This window comes from Pelmatolapia mariae, linkage group LG16_19 (assembly GCF_036321145.2).
Source record: "Pelmatolapia mariae isolate MD_Pm_ZW linkage group LG16_19, Pm_UMD_F_2, whole genome shotgun sequence".
Classification (NCBI taxonomy): domain Eukaryota; kingdom Metazoa; phylum Chordata; class Actinopteri; order Cichliformes; family Cichlidae; genus Pelmatolapia; species Pelmatolapia mariae.
Genome location: NC_086241.1, coordinates 9191111 through 9206758, shown reverse-complemented (window position 1 = coordinate 9206758; position 15648 = coordinate 9191111).

Genomic DNA, 15648 nt, shown 5'->3' with positions numbered 1-15648 from the left:
CAAAAGACCTTGGGTCGGATGACAACTGTCAAATTTGATTGATTTCATGTCGAGTGAACATGTGGAACTTCCAGTGATCAACTAATTGCTGTATTTTGTTTCTTTGTAATTGATTTGTTAACATTTCTTTCCTCTCTGCATGTTTTCATTGCTCTGATTAGACAGTTTTTAATTGTCTGTTGTGCTCTGTTTTCCAGTTCAGTTTAATTTTGTCAAAGCAAAGTTTGGTTGAGTTTTCTATGAGATCAAGCCTGTTTGTTTGATCGCTTTCTTTGAGATTTATTTTTTGACCCTTTTGTAAATTGAGTTTTGTATTTTCTGGAGTAAAATAAAACCTGATAGTTTCAAAACTTAACCTGTGTTTCTCACGTCTCAGTTCAGTCCCTCACAAGCACACACAGAGTAATATTACTTTTTATATAAATCTATGGTTTCATTCATAGATTGCACAGAAACACAGCCTATAATACTAGTCTCTTTAGTTATTAAATGCTCCTGTATTTTTACAAGCTGTTTATTTACTTTGGTGCAGATTTATTAATTTATTGAAAAGAAAAGTAAATTCCTGGAGACTGCAGAGATCTTATTTTCTGTGGGTTTGTCCCTTTTAAATCAGGGTGATTTAACTCAAACAGAAGAGATAACTACCGAGCGATGGACTTAAGAAGACTCATGATCAGATTCTTGCTCCCCTGAATTACTGGCTTTGAGATAGTCTGGCATTAAGCAGACTGTTAAATTGGCTGGACAATCACAAGGATGATTCAAGCACCTGTTTTCACACCATAGGACTGATCGTGGATGCAAGCTGCAGCAGAAATCTGAGCAGTCTGCTGATCGAGGGCTTAAGGAATCACTGAGGTGTGTAAAACTCACATTGCATAGCATCTGCTCTCAATGTACAGGACAGAGCTCATAAAGTGGATCTTGTGTCTGCCTCCCCAATGAAAAATGCGCTGCTGTGTAAATGAGTAATGTAATTCAATCTGGACGACACAGCAGCTTTTATGTCTCGAAGTGGACAGCAACCACATCTGCAGGTTCCATCTCCGTGTAGCCTAGCCTAATTTGTTTGTCATTACTGGGTTGGCTTTCATCTGTGGGTTCGGAACAAGTGTTTCTGGCAGCCTCAACCTCCACAGTAATGACCTACTCAGTCTTCCTCCAGACGCCGTGGGATCCAGTGACCTCCCTGTCCGGCATATGACTGTCCCCTCTGAAATCACTCTGAGACAACACACACAATGACGTTCTATGGTTTAAAACAAATAGAGACGCCTTTTTGTCCAAGTCAGGGTTTTGTCAGAAAAGTAAGGTAGACTTTAGAAATGCAAGACTTGAGATTTGAATAACATCAATGAGATGTCAGTCATTTAACTAAGAAATATAGTGCAAACACATCAGAGGATTTTAGCTGTTGAAGTGTCCTCTTCTGCTAAGGCAAATGCTAAAAACCACAGTAAAACATATCTAGAACCTGCTCATTAATGCAAATATCCAATCTGCCAATCACATGGCAGCAACTCATTGATTTTGGGCATGTATCAATCAATCAATCAATCTTTTATTTGTATAGCACATTTAAAAAGGACAGTGTCCATCAAAGTGCTTCACACAAGGTAGCAAAGGAGATTACAACAAAGGCAACAAAAATAGTTAAAGACAATTAACAACAGTTATAGTTACAGTTACATAGCACAACTGCAGACCGGGTGGAAGTCCAAACTAATTTGCTTCAAAAGCTAGATGGAACAGGTGAGTTTTTAAGCGTGATTTAAACGATTGAATGGAATCTGACATGCGGACATCGATAGGAAGATTATTCCAGAGTTTGGGTGTGGCAATTGCAAAAGCTCGGTCACCTCTAGTCTTTCATCGGGGCCTTTGTTGCACTAAGAGCAGTTGGTTAGAGGACCCGAGCGCTCTCTTTGGGCTTTACGTTTCGAGGTCTGTTAGGTAACTGGGCGCCAGGTTATTTAAAATTTTAAAAGTATACAAAACGATTTTAAAAACGATATGGTATTTAACAGGGAGCCAGTGTAGATTTGCTAGAACTGGGGTGATGTGATTATGCCTTCTGGTGCCAGTTAAGCGGCGTGCTGCAGCATTTTGAACTAATTGCAAACGCTGGAGGAGAGAGAATTGGAGGCCCATGTACAGAGAATTGCAATAGTCTAGTCTCGAAGTAATTAAGGCATGGATAAGCTTTTCAAGGTCTTTATGTGGAATATAGGGCTTTGCCTTGGAGATTTGATGTAGCTGGTAAAAACTCATTTTCACAACTGAGGCAACATGTTTGTCTAACTTGAGCAAGCTGTCCAGGACCACTCCAAGATTTCTAACGGTATAAGAGAGATGGCTGGCATAGGACCCCAGTGTATTAGTTAGCTGGTCCAGGGGAATGGGACTGTCAAAAACCATAATTTCCGTTTTATTTCCATTTAGAGTTAGAGAGTTTTGTAATAGCCAATCTTTAACTTTCCGCAGACAGTTGAAAAAAGGCACTAATGAGGACTGGACATCCTGATTCAGGGGGAAGTAGATTTGGATGTCGTCGGCATAGCAGTGAAACAAGATATTATGCTTTTTGAAAATGAGTCCCAAGGGCAGCATGTACAAAGAAAATAACGTAGGACTTAGCACCGAGCCCTGGGGCACACCACAACGGAAAGGGGCAGAGGAGGAGTATTTCCCCATTGCGACAGAGAAAGACCTTTTGGATAAGTGTGATTTAAACCGTGAAAGGACATTACCTTTAAGTCCAACTACATGTTCCTGCCTTGCCAAGAGAATATTGTGATCAACCGTATCGAAAGCTAACGTTAAGTCTAATAAAACTAGGACCACTGAGCGCCCTGAATCAGCAGTTAAAAGGAGGTCATTAAAAACTCTTAATAGTGCTGTCTCAGTATTGTGGCGTGGTTTAAGCCCAGACTGGAATTTCTCACTGATTCCACTAGTCTCTAAAAAGATCAGCAGTTGATGAAGGATTATTTTTTCCAAGATTTTTGCCGTAAAAGGAAGTTTAGAGATGGGCCTAAAGTTTGAAAGAACATTAGGATCAAGGTTACTTTTCTCGATAACAGGTTGCACAACGGCATGTTTGAAGGCAGTCGGAATGCAGCCTGATAACAGTGATGAGTTCATTAGGAGTAGGATACAGGGTCCAGTGATGTTCAGAGTATCCTTAATAATACGGGAAGGAAGAATGTCGTGGCGGGAGTTAGAACTTTTCAATTTGTTTATTATTTCCTTAAGAGTAGACATGGTCAAGATGACCAGGTAAAGTTCAAAGCGAGCATCAGAATAGAAAAGAAAGGTGATTTAAGTGACTTTGAGTGTGGAATGGTTGTTGGTGCCAGATGGGCTAGACTTAATGTTTTAGAAATCTGAGCTGCTAGGATTTTCTCATACAGCTATCTAGAGTTTACAGAGAATTGTATGAAAAAGAAAGTGACCAGTGACCAGCAGTCCTGTGGATGAAAATGCCTTGTTCATGTCAGAGATCAGAAGAAAATGCACAGACTGATTTGAGCCAATAAGAAGGCAAAAGTAACTCATATAACCACTCATTACAACCAACCTTAAAGCAAATGGACTACAGCAGCAGAAGACCGTGCCAGGTGACACTCCTGTCAGCTAAGAACAGGAAACTGAGACTTCATATTCAAACAGTTTCACAGCTGCCCTGAGTATTGTTGCTGACCATCTCCATCCCATTACGAACACACTGCACCCATCTTCTGATGGCTGCTTTAGCAGGATAATGTGCCATATTTTAAAACTGGTTTCTTGGATATAATGAGTTTGGCCTCCATAGCCACCAGATCTGAGTCCAGTAGAGCACCTTTAAGATGTGGTGGAATGGAAGAGTCTCATCAAGGATGTGCAGACAACAAATCTGCAGCAACTGTTTGATACTATCATGCCAATATGGACCAAAATCTTTGAGGAATGTTTCCAGCACCTTGTTGAATCTATGCCATGAAGAATTAAAGCAGCTCTAAAGGCAAAATGGCATTCAACCCAGCACTAGCAAGGTGTAGCTAATGAATTGGCTGGTGAGTGTAGTTCTGTCTTGCAATTCTGAATCATTTTATATGTATTTTGACTTACAAAGTCTGCCAACTTTGCATGCAAAATGTTGATTGTACTCCTGAGCTATGGTTATTATTTCTGACCCCAGGAGATTTTTAAATTTGAAAAACCTGCTACACTCTGCTACCTTAGATCGTAATTCCCATTCCATAAAAAACACGGAAAGTGATATTAGTCTGCACACCTTCCCTGTTGGCAAGTAAAAAAAAAATGAGGCAAAATGCCCATGGACAATGTCAACTAAATGCATCGAGAAAGGAGCAGAGAATAAGGCAGACGCTCATTTAGAAGTTGTCTAAGAGTCACAAATGCTGTAAGAATGAAAAAAGAATGACTAAAACCAAATGCCATACAGACCATTTTCTCCCAGAAGGAGTCCAAAGGCCCCCTGAGACTGAATCAAAAACGGTTTTAGAAATGTGAAAGACTGGAAATATTAGATGCTCTCAAGCTGGCAGGAAACAATCCATTCTGAAAGTCAACCAACGGTCATGAGCCTGGTCATGGAGAAAGTGACAACCTGCCTGTCCAGTAAGCCCAGGAGTCTGTATATTAACAGATGCAGCTACAGCAGCCAGTGTTTGAACCCGTGTTTAAGACCCATGTTTACTTAATATAGATAAAAAAGGCAAGGGGAATTATATGATGGTGGCAGATGCTAATCTGTGAAATTACTGTTCATCCCCATGCTAAGCTGATTGATCTCGATCCTGAATAAGTATAAAGTGCGTGTATCAATTAATCAGGTCCACAATAACTGAAGGACATCTCAGTGGTTTCACAAGGATAGTCAAATGCTTGTTTGTGGGAAATATGATGTGTGTGTGTGTGTGTGTGTGTGTGTGTGTGTGTGTGTGTGTGTGTGTGTGTGTGTGTGTGTGTGTGTGTGTGTATCTATGGTTGTGTGTGGGTTTTATTCTCAGATATTCAGCTGATATCTGTTGACTCATGTCGGCTAACTACTTTAGGCCGAGGCATTCCTCATTGCTCTGTCAGTGGTATGGTTTACATTACCTCCCTTTCACACAATAAGCAGATTCTACTTTCAACTTGCGTTCTGTATGTCTTAGATTTTTAGAAATATTATCTTCATTCCTTCCCCTCCTTTGTGTCTAGCCAGCCCTCATTAGTTTCGGCTGCTGTGGATCGCTTCACCTGTATCACATCACTAATTACCCTTGTGTGTATAGTCCACTCTTTCTATGTTTCTTTGCCAGTTTTTCTGTTTGTGGTCTGTGAGTTTTCCTGGGGTTTGCGGTTTCCTGTTTTTGGATTCCTGTGCTACTTTTTGAATTTGGTGTTGGTTGGTCTTTGCATTAATCCTTTTTTTCATTTAGACTACTTCCACATCCTGTGTTTGAAAAATCTGGAAAAGCAGACGTCTTCCATGCAGAAAGCATAGGAGCTGACATTTCTTCATTGTATTTATATTTTTTTTTTGTGTTTTAAGTTCCTTTTGTTACTATGCACAAATGTCTGTCCATCTGGGTATCTGATGCAATTTTCCATTTTAGTTTGTACACACATAAGCTGGTCATGAATTGGCAGGCACAGCATACTGGGTGTAAATGAACCTTGGGGCTCTGCTGGGTCTCACCTCCCACATCTTAATGATAGTTTGCTGAATTGTTCAGTATACATTACACAGGAGAATAAAAATTTATAGGCATATCAGTAACAGCCAAGAAACACACTTAAAAAATAGTGCAAATATATATATGTTAACTTAAATTTGCAATTATGTTTTCAAAATTTGGAGTAGGAATGAAGTGTTTTAAAGTCTCTGAGCTGCATAATGGGAAATGAGTGTTCACATCTGCACAAATAAACCGCACCAAGGGGGAAAGAGTTTGATTTAAACTGAGTAATCAGTGCAGGTGTGATAACACCCTTAGTTTCTATTTCTTCAATTTTGAGCTTTTTTCAATTTACCTGGTACCCAAAAGCTTTTTTACATAGGCAGTCCTGTAATATGATGTTGCTCTATTCAGTGTTTTGTATGTCAGCAGCTGAGTGAAAAGTGTATTTACAGCACACTAGAGTATCAGTGTAATGCCTATTTAAGCTGACATGGACATGAGGAACCTACCAACAGCAGATGCTTGCTGTTTCGCTACGTTAATGTTACTAAGTTAATGTTAAGTTAACAAAAACCAAATGATCCCTCCATGATTTAGAAGTGCTGCATATATTGATAACAGGTTTCTGCTGATGGTAAAATTGCTGTTTAAACACGCAGACTTCATTAGATAAACCTGGCTTTGTTTTGACTAATGTTGGCTAACATTAGCCTACATGGTTAAAAAAAAAAGTAAAATCCAAGCTAGCTGGCTAACTGTAGCTTGCAGCTTGACGTTATTCTCATTTAAATCGTCTGTGAAGCCACATTTGTGTAATGGTTTTTAATGTGGATTCCATTTCTAAGATAGTGTTACCTTGGACCAAGCATAAGTGTTGAGTTTATAAAAATCTCATATTTTAAGTTAAATCTAGACAGTAGCAACAAAAAATGTCCTATAATCAATAAAAGATACCCTTAGTTTAAAATCAAGTTACAAACCAGAATTTGTAGAAGGATAGCAGACCATCTAAACACTCTGAGGCCCATGTCATCATAGTTGGCAACCCTAATCCTACATAACTATTTTATGTAGGATTTTTATGTAGGGTCGGCAACCTGCGGCCCTGGAGCCGCATGCGGCTCTTTAGTCCTTATAGTGCGGCTCCGCGTGGTTTGGGAAAATAAATTAGAAGTATTTAGCTGAAGTGTATTTTATTTATGTTAGTTCTTTTTTAACTTGTAGTTCTAAATTGGAAAAATATTGTGATATTGAAATATAAAAATATAATTATATTCTATTATTTTTTCATCGCTCAAAATAAGCGTCACACTCGCGGAAGCCGGTATACCCGCCGAAACGCCGTGCATTTATCGAGACTTTCAACCCCAGGTAGGCCAATTATGAATCTTCGGATCCACATTATGTCAGCAGCTGTTCTCCACCGTGAACTATGTTAAAAACAAACACCGCTCACGCCTCACAGATGACAGTTTACAGTTCTGCGTAAAGATGAAAGCCCCGATTTGCAGACGCTGTGCGCAGAGGTTCAGGAGCAGAAGTCCCATTGTAAACATATCACGGCAGACCCGACGATGTTTCCATGAACATGCTTTACAGCTTCTCTTTATTGACCACTTTTGACACGCAGCTGCTGTACGCATACAGCCGGCTGTAGCTTTTCAGCTCACAGCCCGACATATACCAACACAACAGCATAGATAGCACAGACGTTAAGGCGGCGAGGTGTGATTGCGGGTGCCGCTCACGTGCGTCCGCCTCCCCTGCAGCGGCACTGCAGACCATGCCCCGCCACACACATTAACCAGGTAAAATACATATTTAGGCAGAATTTTGCAAATATCTATTTTTCATTTTTTAGCAGCATAGTGCTTTTTTTCCCAATTATTTTTTAAAAGTCAGGTCAAGGCTCCAAAAGACTAAAGACGATATAAGGGTGGCGGCTCACAACAGTTTTTGTTTGCTACGTGGATCATTTTAGTTCAGCTGGGTGTCTTTCCTTTTGTTGTATTTATTTAAGAGTTCAAAATGTGTTAATTACATAAATAAAATGTAATTTTCTCTGTAGCACTTCATGGATTTCATAAGCAACACACCTTAGTTGTTCACACAAAGCATAAAGGTAAAAAACAATATATACAGTGTTATCTTCATTTTAGATGTCAAAAGTATTTTGCTCCCAGTGTTTTCTTTTGCGTGGAAACCAGGTCCAAATGGCTCTTTGGGTGTTAAAGGTTGCTGACCCCTGGTTTAGGGTAAGAGTTTCTCAGCTCAACGTTGCTTAATTTTAATGTTAATGTAATTTAATTGAAGGCAGTGACACAGAGAGTTTCATGATGACTGTTCTACAGACAGAAATTGCCACAGTGGAAAACAGGAAGGATAAATAGAAGCTTCATATTTCCTGGAGCTGTTGCACAGAAACATAGCGAGGTCTGACAGAGTTACTATAGTAACAGATGAAGGCCCGTGATTACATTGTCTAAAGAGAAGATTATTCGGTGATAGGGATAAATTTAGTAGCTTTTAAATTAGAAGGCAGACATTCAGGCAGATCAGGTTCATTAAAAAAAAGTCTGGCCTGATGTGCATGCACTTCTTCTTGAATTATATTAAACATTGTTACAATCATTTTATTTCTTTGTCCAGTCTTAAAATGATATTCCCACATCTGCTCACATCAAGGTGCATGTTTCCACTCCAGCCCTGAGACCCCTTCAAACAATTTATTGCAACATCCTGTGTTTCATTACTAGTGACAGATTTATGACCCTGGGCTCTACCTTCTACCAAATTTCAAGATACTTTCTGCATAATAGAGAGTTACTCTATCAGCTCAGTTTCTTGTTTAAGTTCTCTCTTCAAAAGCCTCCCCTGCTGTCCAGCACAACTTCTAAACCTTTGCTGCACTGTGAAGTACAAAAGCGGCTCATTTTAGACGTCCATCACTCTCCCGCAGCTCTTGGAAGTGCGGCTCGGAGGCATTCGTGGCCTGTTTTCAACCGAGCAGATTACAATTAGAGGTCCTGGCACCGTGACGGCAGTTATTTCCATATCACTTTTACTGTTTTGATTGAAGTCTAATTTATTTCTTATGAGCCTAAGTTTAGCACTTCATAAGGGGTTCTCCTACAAAAATGGATTCTTTGAACTCCGCGGGACTGACTATTCAAACTAAATTGCAAATGAAGAGTGTATATTTCATGTTCTGCTGACATAAAATGGAACTTGTTGATATTACGTTATTAGCTCATGTTGAAAAGTAAAGACCTAATAAATGTTTGTTTTCCAAATAAGCCTCCTAAGAATGATGAAAGTGGCCTCTTTTTGTATTTTTTTCATGCAACGTAATGTTTACTTGATCATATGTATAATTAGGCCACATGAGAAAAATACACAAGTAAATCATAGGATGAACCACAGAAGTCTTATAAGCCATGGAAAATATAACCATTCACTGTTTGAGGCAATGGGAAAGTGTCCAAGAGCTGAAGTGAAAGCACTTTAAAAAACAAAGCTGGAGACTGTAGTGTTAACAAAATCTTAAATAATAGGAAATAAGGCATTTATTCAGAACTGTTACTCAGTGTTTGTCAGTGTAAGAAAAAAGTTCCTTCAACATGTTTTTATTTGTTGTTCAATTTCTTTTTTTAATCAAAAAATGAAAGAAGTAAAGATAACATCTTAAACTTTAATGTTTCCTGGTTGTAGTCCCATCCTTTTAACTTTAATCCACTTTAATTAAAGATCAAAGCCAGTTTTAGTTTTGTTTTGTTTTTAATTTTAAAGGCTTTTCAAAGTTAAACAAAAAGGGAGATGTAATATGAACAGATAAATTTGTTTAGGTAAACCTTTATGTAATCATAAAAGTTAAACTCCTGAAATTTAAAGTCTTTTTTTGTTCAGATAGGTGGCATTAACCTAGCATGTTATTATGCCCACTTTGGCCATGTCCACTCTAATACGTTTTTGTTTGAAAACGAAACTCGTTTTCTCTCCATTTTGGCCTTTCGTCCACACTGAGACGTCGTTTTTGGTCAAGGAAAACTGAGATTTTTGAAAACGCTCTCCAAAGTGGATAAATTTGAAAAAACTGTTTTCACGCCGCAGTGTGGACTGTGAAAACGGAGGCTTTCGAAAACGATGATGCATTTTAATCATATAATGCAGTCATGTGACCATATCAACTAAGATGGCGGACGGCATTGTACAGCAGTTGTTTTGTTTGCTCTTAATTAAACAGGAAGTACACAGAGACGCAGACCAGAGGGGAAGAGAACACAGACATAGCGGGCTGGGGAAAGCATGGAATAAAACACAAGGAGGAGAAACGAGGCATGGGGACACACAGACACGTGGAGAGGGACACGAGGGGTAAAGACATGAGGGGAAATCTAATAAACAAAACTGAACAACCTAGGAATCATAGAATAAATAAAGAACAAAATACAAAAACACAAGAAAACTAAGAACGCTGGGTCAAAATGACCCAGGACCATGACACTACAGAGTTTTTTTCCCACAGAGTTCTTGTTTTATCTTGTAGTCATTTGGGTTAGTGTAGGGGTTCATCTATCAACTGTCACATCTCTGTTGGAGAAATAATACTCACCTTCTAACAGCTTCACTCAGTCACTGGAACTGCCACAGTCATTACTGTAACTGATATTCTGCTTGAAATGTGTTAGTTTTCATCATATTCCATAAATATCATAGCTTGTGGCTTTGTTGTAACTTGTAAATTTCCACCTTGGGCGTATCGCACACAATAAAAGAAGCCGCTATATAAATAAAACTGAAGTGAAAAGGGAATAATTTAGAGTAACGGAACAAATCAAAATGTGGGAAATTCACTCAGTATGTGGGGCAGGAGGACAAGGAGTAAAAATGCTACATAGCCCTACATAAAGAGACCAAACTTACACCAAGAAAATATCTGAAGTGATCCACTGACAACAAGATAATTCATTACATGTTGCTTTGGACATTTCATAGTGATTAATCCAAACCACAAAGTGAAATCCCCTGATCATGAGGTCAAATTTTAAAAACTCAATCTAAAGACATGCCACACATGCATAGTGCTAATAAAAAGCTGGAGAAGCCAAAAATAGAGACACTCCGACATGAAACACTATCATTTCATTTATTTTGGGTATATCATTTTCGAGCAGGAGCCTGAGATAAAAGCCTAGAATAAGCATTTAAAGTGGCTTTAGGACATAAACACAATGACTGAAAATTATAAAAGTTAAAGATATATACAGCTGAATACTCAAGAAACCTCTCCCTTAATGTAGCCCTCCCCACTTCACACACAAAACTTGATGTATGTTCACGCAAAACATCTTTGTTCAAACAAAAATAGTATTCACAAAATAACACACTTACCTTTTCTTTTCTCCCCCACACTGCTTTTCAAAATAATAGCATTCTACCAACCAGCCCCAGCTGTTCCCAGCAGGTAAAAGCTTCTCAACCAGTCTGATCGTCTCCAGACCAGCGACAACCCAGTGATTACACTTTGTGGTAAATTGTCATGATGCTGCCCACAGTAACTCTACAGTTTTGCTTCTTAAAAGAATCAACTGCAGCCAACTTCAAATCTGTCTGAAAAGCACAAAAAGATCAGAACTCTTTCTGTATTATTTCCATCACCTCATCAAGTTTTGCTTGGAAGAGATGCCTGGCGTGTAGGAAAACTCATAAACTACATTAGAAAATTAATGATGGATAAACAACATCTTCTCCCTCACTCTCTGTAGCTCTCTGCTGGCCAAGACCACAGTAAAGCAACCCTTTCATCCACTAAACGAGGCCATAATTAGATCTATTAAGCACGGGCAGAAATAACTCTGAGGTAGAGAAAAATCCCATCAGAGCTATCGACCACCCATCCTGGCTCACAGGCCCCACTCAGAAACGGGATAAAGTACAGCTCGTCTACACACTAGAGCATAAACCTCAGTCTCACTCTGTGACTTGTCAGGTAATCCTGAAATCAAATAAATGCACAGTTTTTGCGGATATAAGTCATTCTTTCATTCTTCACCTCCATAAAGATTTTCTAAAATAGAGCCATACAGTTTTTACCTCAGCTGTGTCAACTAAAGCCAGATATTGTTATTGCTGAAAAACATCTACCTTTTTAAGACCTGCTGATTTCTGCCTTGAGTCTAATAGTGCATCTCAGATCATATACTTGCCCACTTACACTTCCGATTTTTAGTTTACACTGACAAATATGAATACTAGAAGCATACGAGTACTCTACTGGTCAGAAAGCTGACTGTGGAAGGCTGGACACTTCGCACCATCGATGGTCTCCATCTTGACAGGGGACCACAAGGCAACTGTCCAAACTTGGAGCATTCAGTTAACCACAGATTTAGCATATTTTCCAGCAAATTCATTCACTTGGATTTTAATCTGTAGAAATAGCTTTTTGGTCATTTTCTAGTTTCTTCACTTGAATTTCACTCTCATACAATCCTTTAATACTGGGTATCTTTACATTTTTATGTATAGTGAAGCAAGATTTTTGTTTGTTTTTGTTTCCCCCACTATATCCAAGAGAAATGTCACCCCACGGGACAATGTAGTAACTTTACTCCATTTAAGTTTGCAATTTATTAAACTACCAGGAAACGTGATACTCTGCTAAGGTTTAGCTGAAAACAAACCGAGTAAAACTCATGTACGTTACTGCTGCTTGAATCAGGCACAGAAAGTATCTGTAACGGTGTTTGTGTGGGTAACAGTCAGTGTTCAAGAGCATTCGAGGCCAAATGTTTGTGACTGAGACCAAATCCAAGAAGTGACACGAGTCGCCTCAGGGCTGGACTCCATACACGCTTTTAAAATAATATTTTTTCCTTCTGCAGCATGTTGACAGGCCACAATGACGGAGCAAAAATAAATAAATAAGTAACATAAAATATACTGTAGATGTTTGCCAACAATAAATAGATTTAATTTCACTGGAAACTAAAAGGCACGACACAGGGATGTTGTGATATTTTCTCTTATTGTTGGGCTGTTTGTGGGCTCGGCCTCACTTGGCTGGATCAGGAAACAGGGAGAGCAGAAGCAGATTCACTGAACTGCCCTCATGGAAGCCTTAAAGAAATTGCTCATTTCTCAGCTGAAAGATGCTATTATACCAATTTTAAACATTTGCAGTACATCTGGATAGATAAGCTTCCTGTTTCCTCTGGACATTAACATCATCAAGTAGTTAAATTTTCTTCTACAAAATCTGAAAATTCTCCCTATCAGAGAGCAAACAAGACTAATTAGCAGCCTAACATAACAAGCCTGATTTAAATCTCATTACTGTACCTGCTGGACCACATATGCACCACTGGGTAATTCTGAGGACTCAACTCATGTGAGACACTTGTGGTTTGGTCATATTCCCAAGATGTAGTTTAATATAGCTGGTGGATGCGGTTAGGATGCAGGGAAAATGCACACACAGCATACCAAACAAACTTTGTAAAACCAGGAACAGATTCTATCCATTCAAGAAAGACTGTTATGTTCTTACCTTAAAATATAAAAAGCTGAGTTTAGACGCAAAAACCAACTGAAAGCAGTCCTGAAAAATAAGCTAAAACTGCACTTACGCTAATGCTCACTTGAGGCTGGCTCCAGCAGTTAATCAGTATAAACTCCCATGTTAAAATGTCCACATTTACAGCAGAAATAAACATGCTAACAAACACTCCCAGCTGGTGCCAAATTCTGGCTTCAATATTGTTGCTAATATTTAGACGGGGTGTAGCTCATAATTACCATAATTCAGATATGATGTTAATAAGAAATGTATGCCAAGTAACTGGCTGTATGTGGCTAGTGGTAGCTAAAGCAAACTTTACCAAGCAGTGTTTTACTACAGTTGGGTAAAACTATGAGCTCTGAAAGCTTAAACCACACAGCCTGAAGTTATTTTTTAATGTTTCTAATCTGATTTGTCTTGTGACCATTTAAATTAAACTTAATTTAGAAAATGCTTCAAATTTCTGCAAACACTCTTAAGTTCCTTCTAGTCAACAGCAAAATGGCTACCAAGAAGTCAGACTTCCAGAAGGACTTTAGTGGTACTGCCCAACTGTTACAAGGACATCTTGACAAACACTGATATGCTTTTGCCTTCCAACACCGCAATAAAAAGGCCTGTTTTTTCATTCATGTCTCAGAAACATATCTGTTAACTCTACTGAATCGCTGGTATCCTGAAGAATTACAGAGGCTCAGATAAGGGTTTTTAGAGGTTTCTTTTCTTCTTCTAAAGGGCCGAGATCCGGTATCTGATGTCTTTAAGCTGCGTTTAGGCAGCCGGACATCAGTCAGGGTGGAAATCAGTTGTTTGTTTTCAATCTGTGTTGACTCAGCGAGCCCTGCCAGCAGGAACTGTTCTATCTGTTGGCTAAATCTCCATCAAACAGCAGCATTGCTGTAATCAGACTTTTTACTTTGCTATTACCATGAATCAGAACAGTCTGACTTCCACTAGTGAAAATGTTTCTTTCCAGAGGTCAAAAAACAACTTTGCCATCTGTCCTGCCCTATGATATCTCACCGCTGTCCCACAGTTCAGGTATAAATTGGAAACAATTGCATGAGTGCAACAGATGAAGTGTTCCTCACTGTGTCTCTGACAGCAGTGGTTTCACATGCTTCAAGTCCTGACACTCAAGTGTCAACACAACAATTCCATGGCACGGAATCCACTGCTGTGTGACACTGCAGTCCTGGTTTTCTTTTACTGTTGGAGACACATTAATTCATTCATTTATTCATTCAAGCAGAAGTCACTGGGGCATAAGAAGATACAGCCACGGTTGCTGAGGGGCTGTTTGGCAGGTAGGCTGCAGGATGTGTGAATGAAAACTTCCAACAGAATTCGTACCTGATTTTAATTTGACTGATCTCCCCTTTGTGATCATCTTCTTGGACATGTGCAGACAGCTTCCAGCTCCTACTTTTAGATCTCTCTTTGGAAGTTCCATGTTCTCGTCTTACTCAAAAAAACCCAAATTTGCTAAATTTGTTCAATGTAAATTTTCCTTTATTCCAATAACTTTATGAAGATCTGTTTCATTCTGTGTTTTGGTACAGCCTCATTAAGCTGCTAGAATGGCTGTTGTTGTGCGCCCTCAGCTACCTTCTCTATTCAAACTGTGTTGAATGGACCGTAACGTTTAAGCTTTAATGCCACCTTATTTCAGCAGTAACACTGAACCACAACACCACCGAGGCAGCAGAAGGCAGACTGACAGTCCCAGCACACCCAAAGCAGCCCACTGGCACACACTGGTAATAAAATCAAACACTTTTTGTATTTTGTAGACGTGTTGTGGGCTGTGTTCTGTTGTATTATTAACTAAATAACAGTCTGTTATTGCTGAAGGAACCGGCTGAGCATGCTGTAGTGTTCAGTGCGTTGATTATTCAAACACTGAGAGTGAGTTCATGCGGTGCAGGATTTCTGGCTTTCTCGCTGCCTGTTCTTAAAAAAGGAAACCACAGAGGCTGTGAGTGAGCCAGGGGCATTTCATGCATACACACAGGACAACAACAAACTGTTATTATGCATGGCTCTTTATTCTACAACAACAGCCCCACAGAGTTCAATACAGGAAATGCTTTGTCTGCAAACTTTATTCTAATTTAAAACAAAAATTCTGCTGGGGCGCCTTCGCATTATGGAACTGATACGATGAAAATCATTGATAATGGTGTGCTGTTTGTTTGCTGAACATGCCAAGGTGAAATATTTTCATATTAAGCGAAAAAGTGAATTTCTTACATCACAATTAGAAGCATTAATAATCAGCTCTGAAGCAACTTTGAGCATAAGTAAAACATAAAATATGTGAAATTGTGAGTTTTACATTTGATTTTGACCTGCAGATCTTCCGTGTATTAAGCATATGAAGTTACGTGTTTCATTTTATGATAGAAG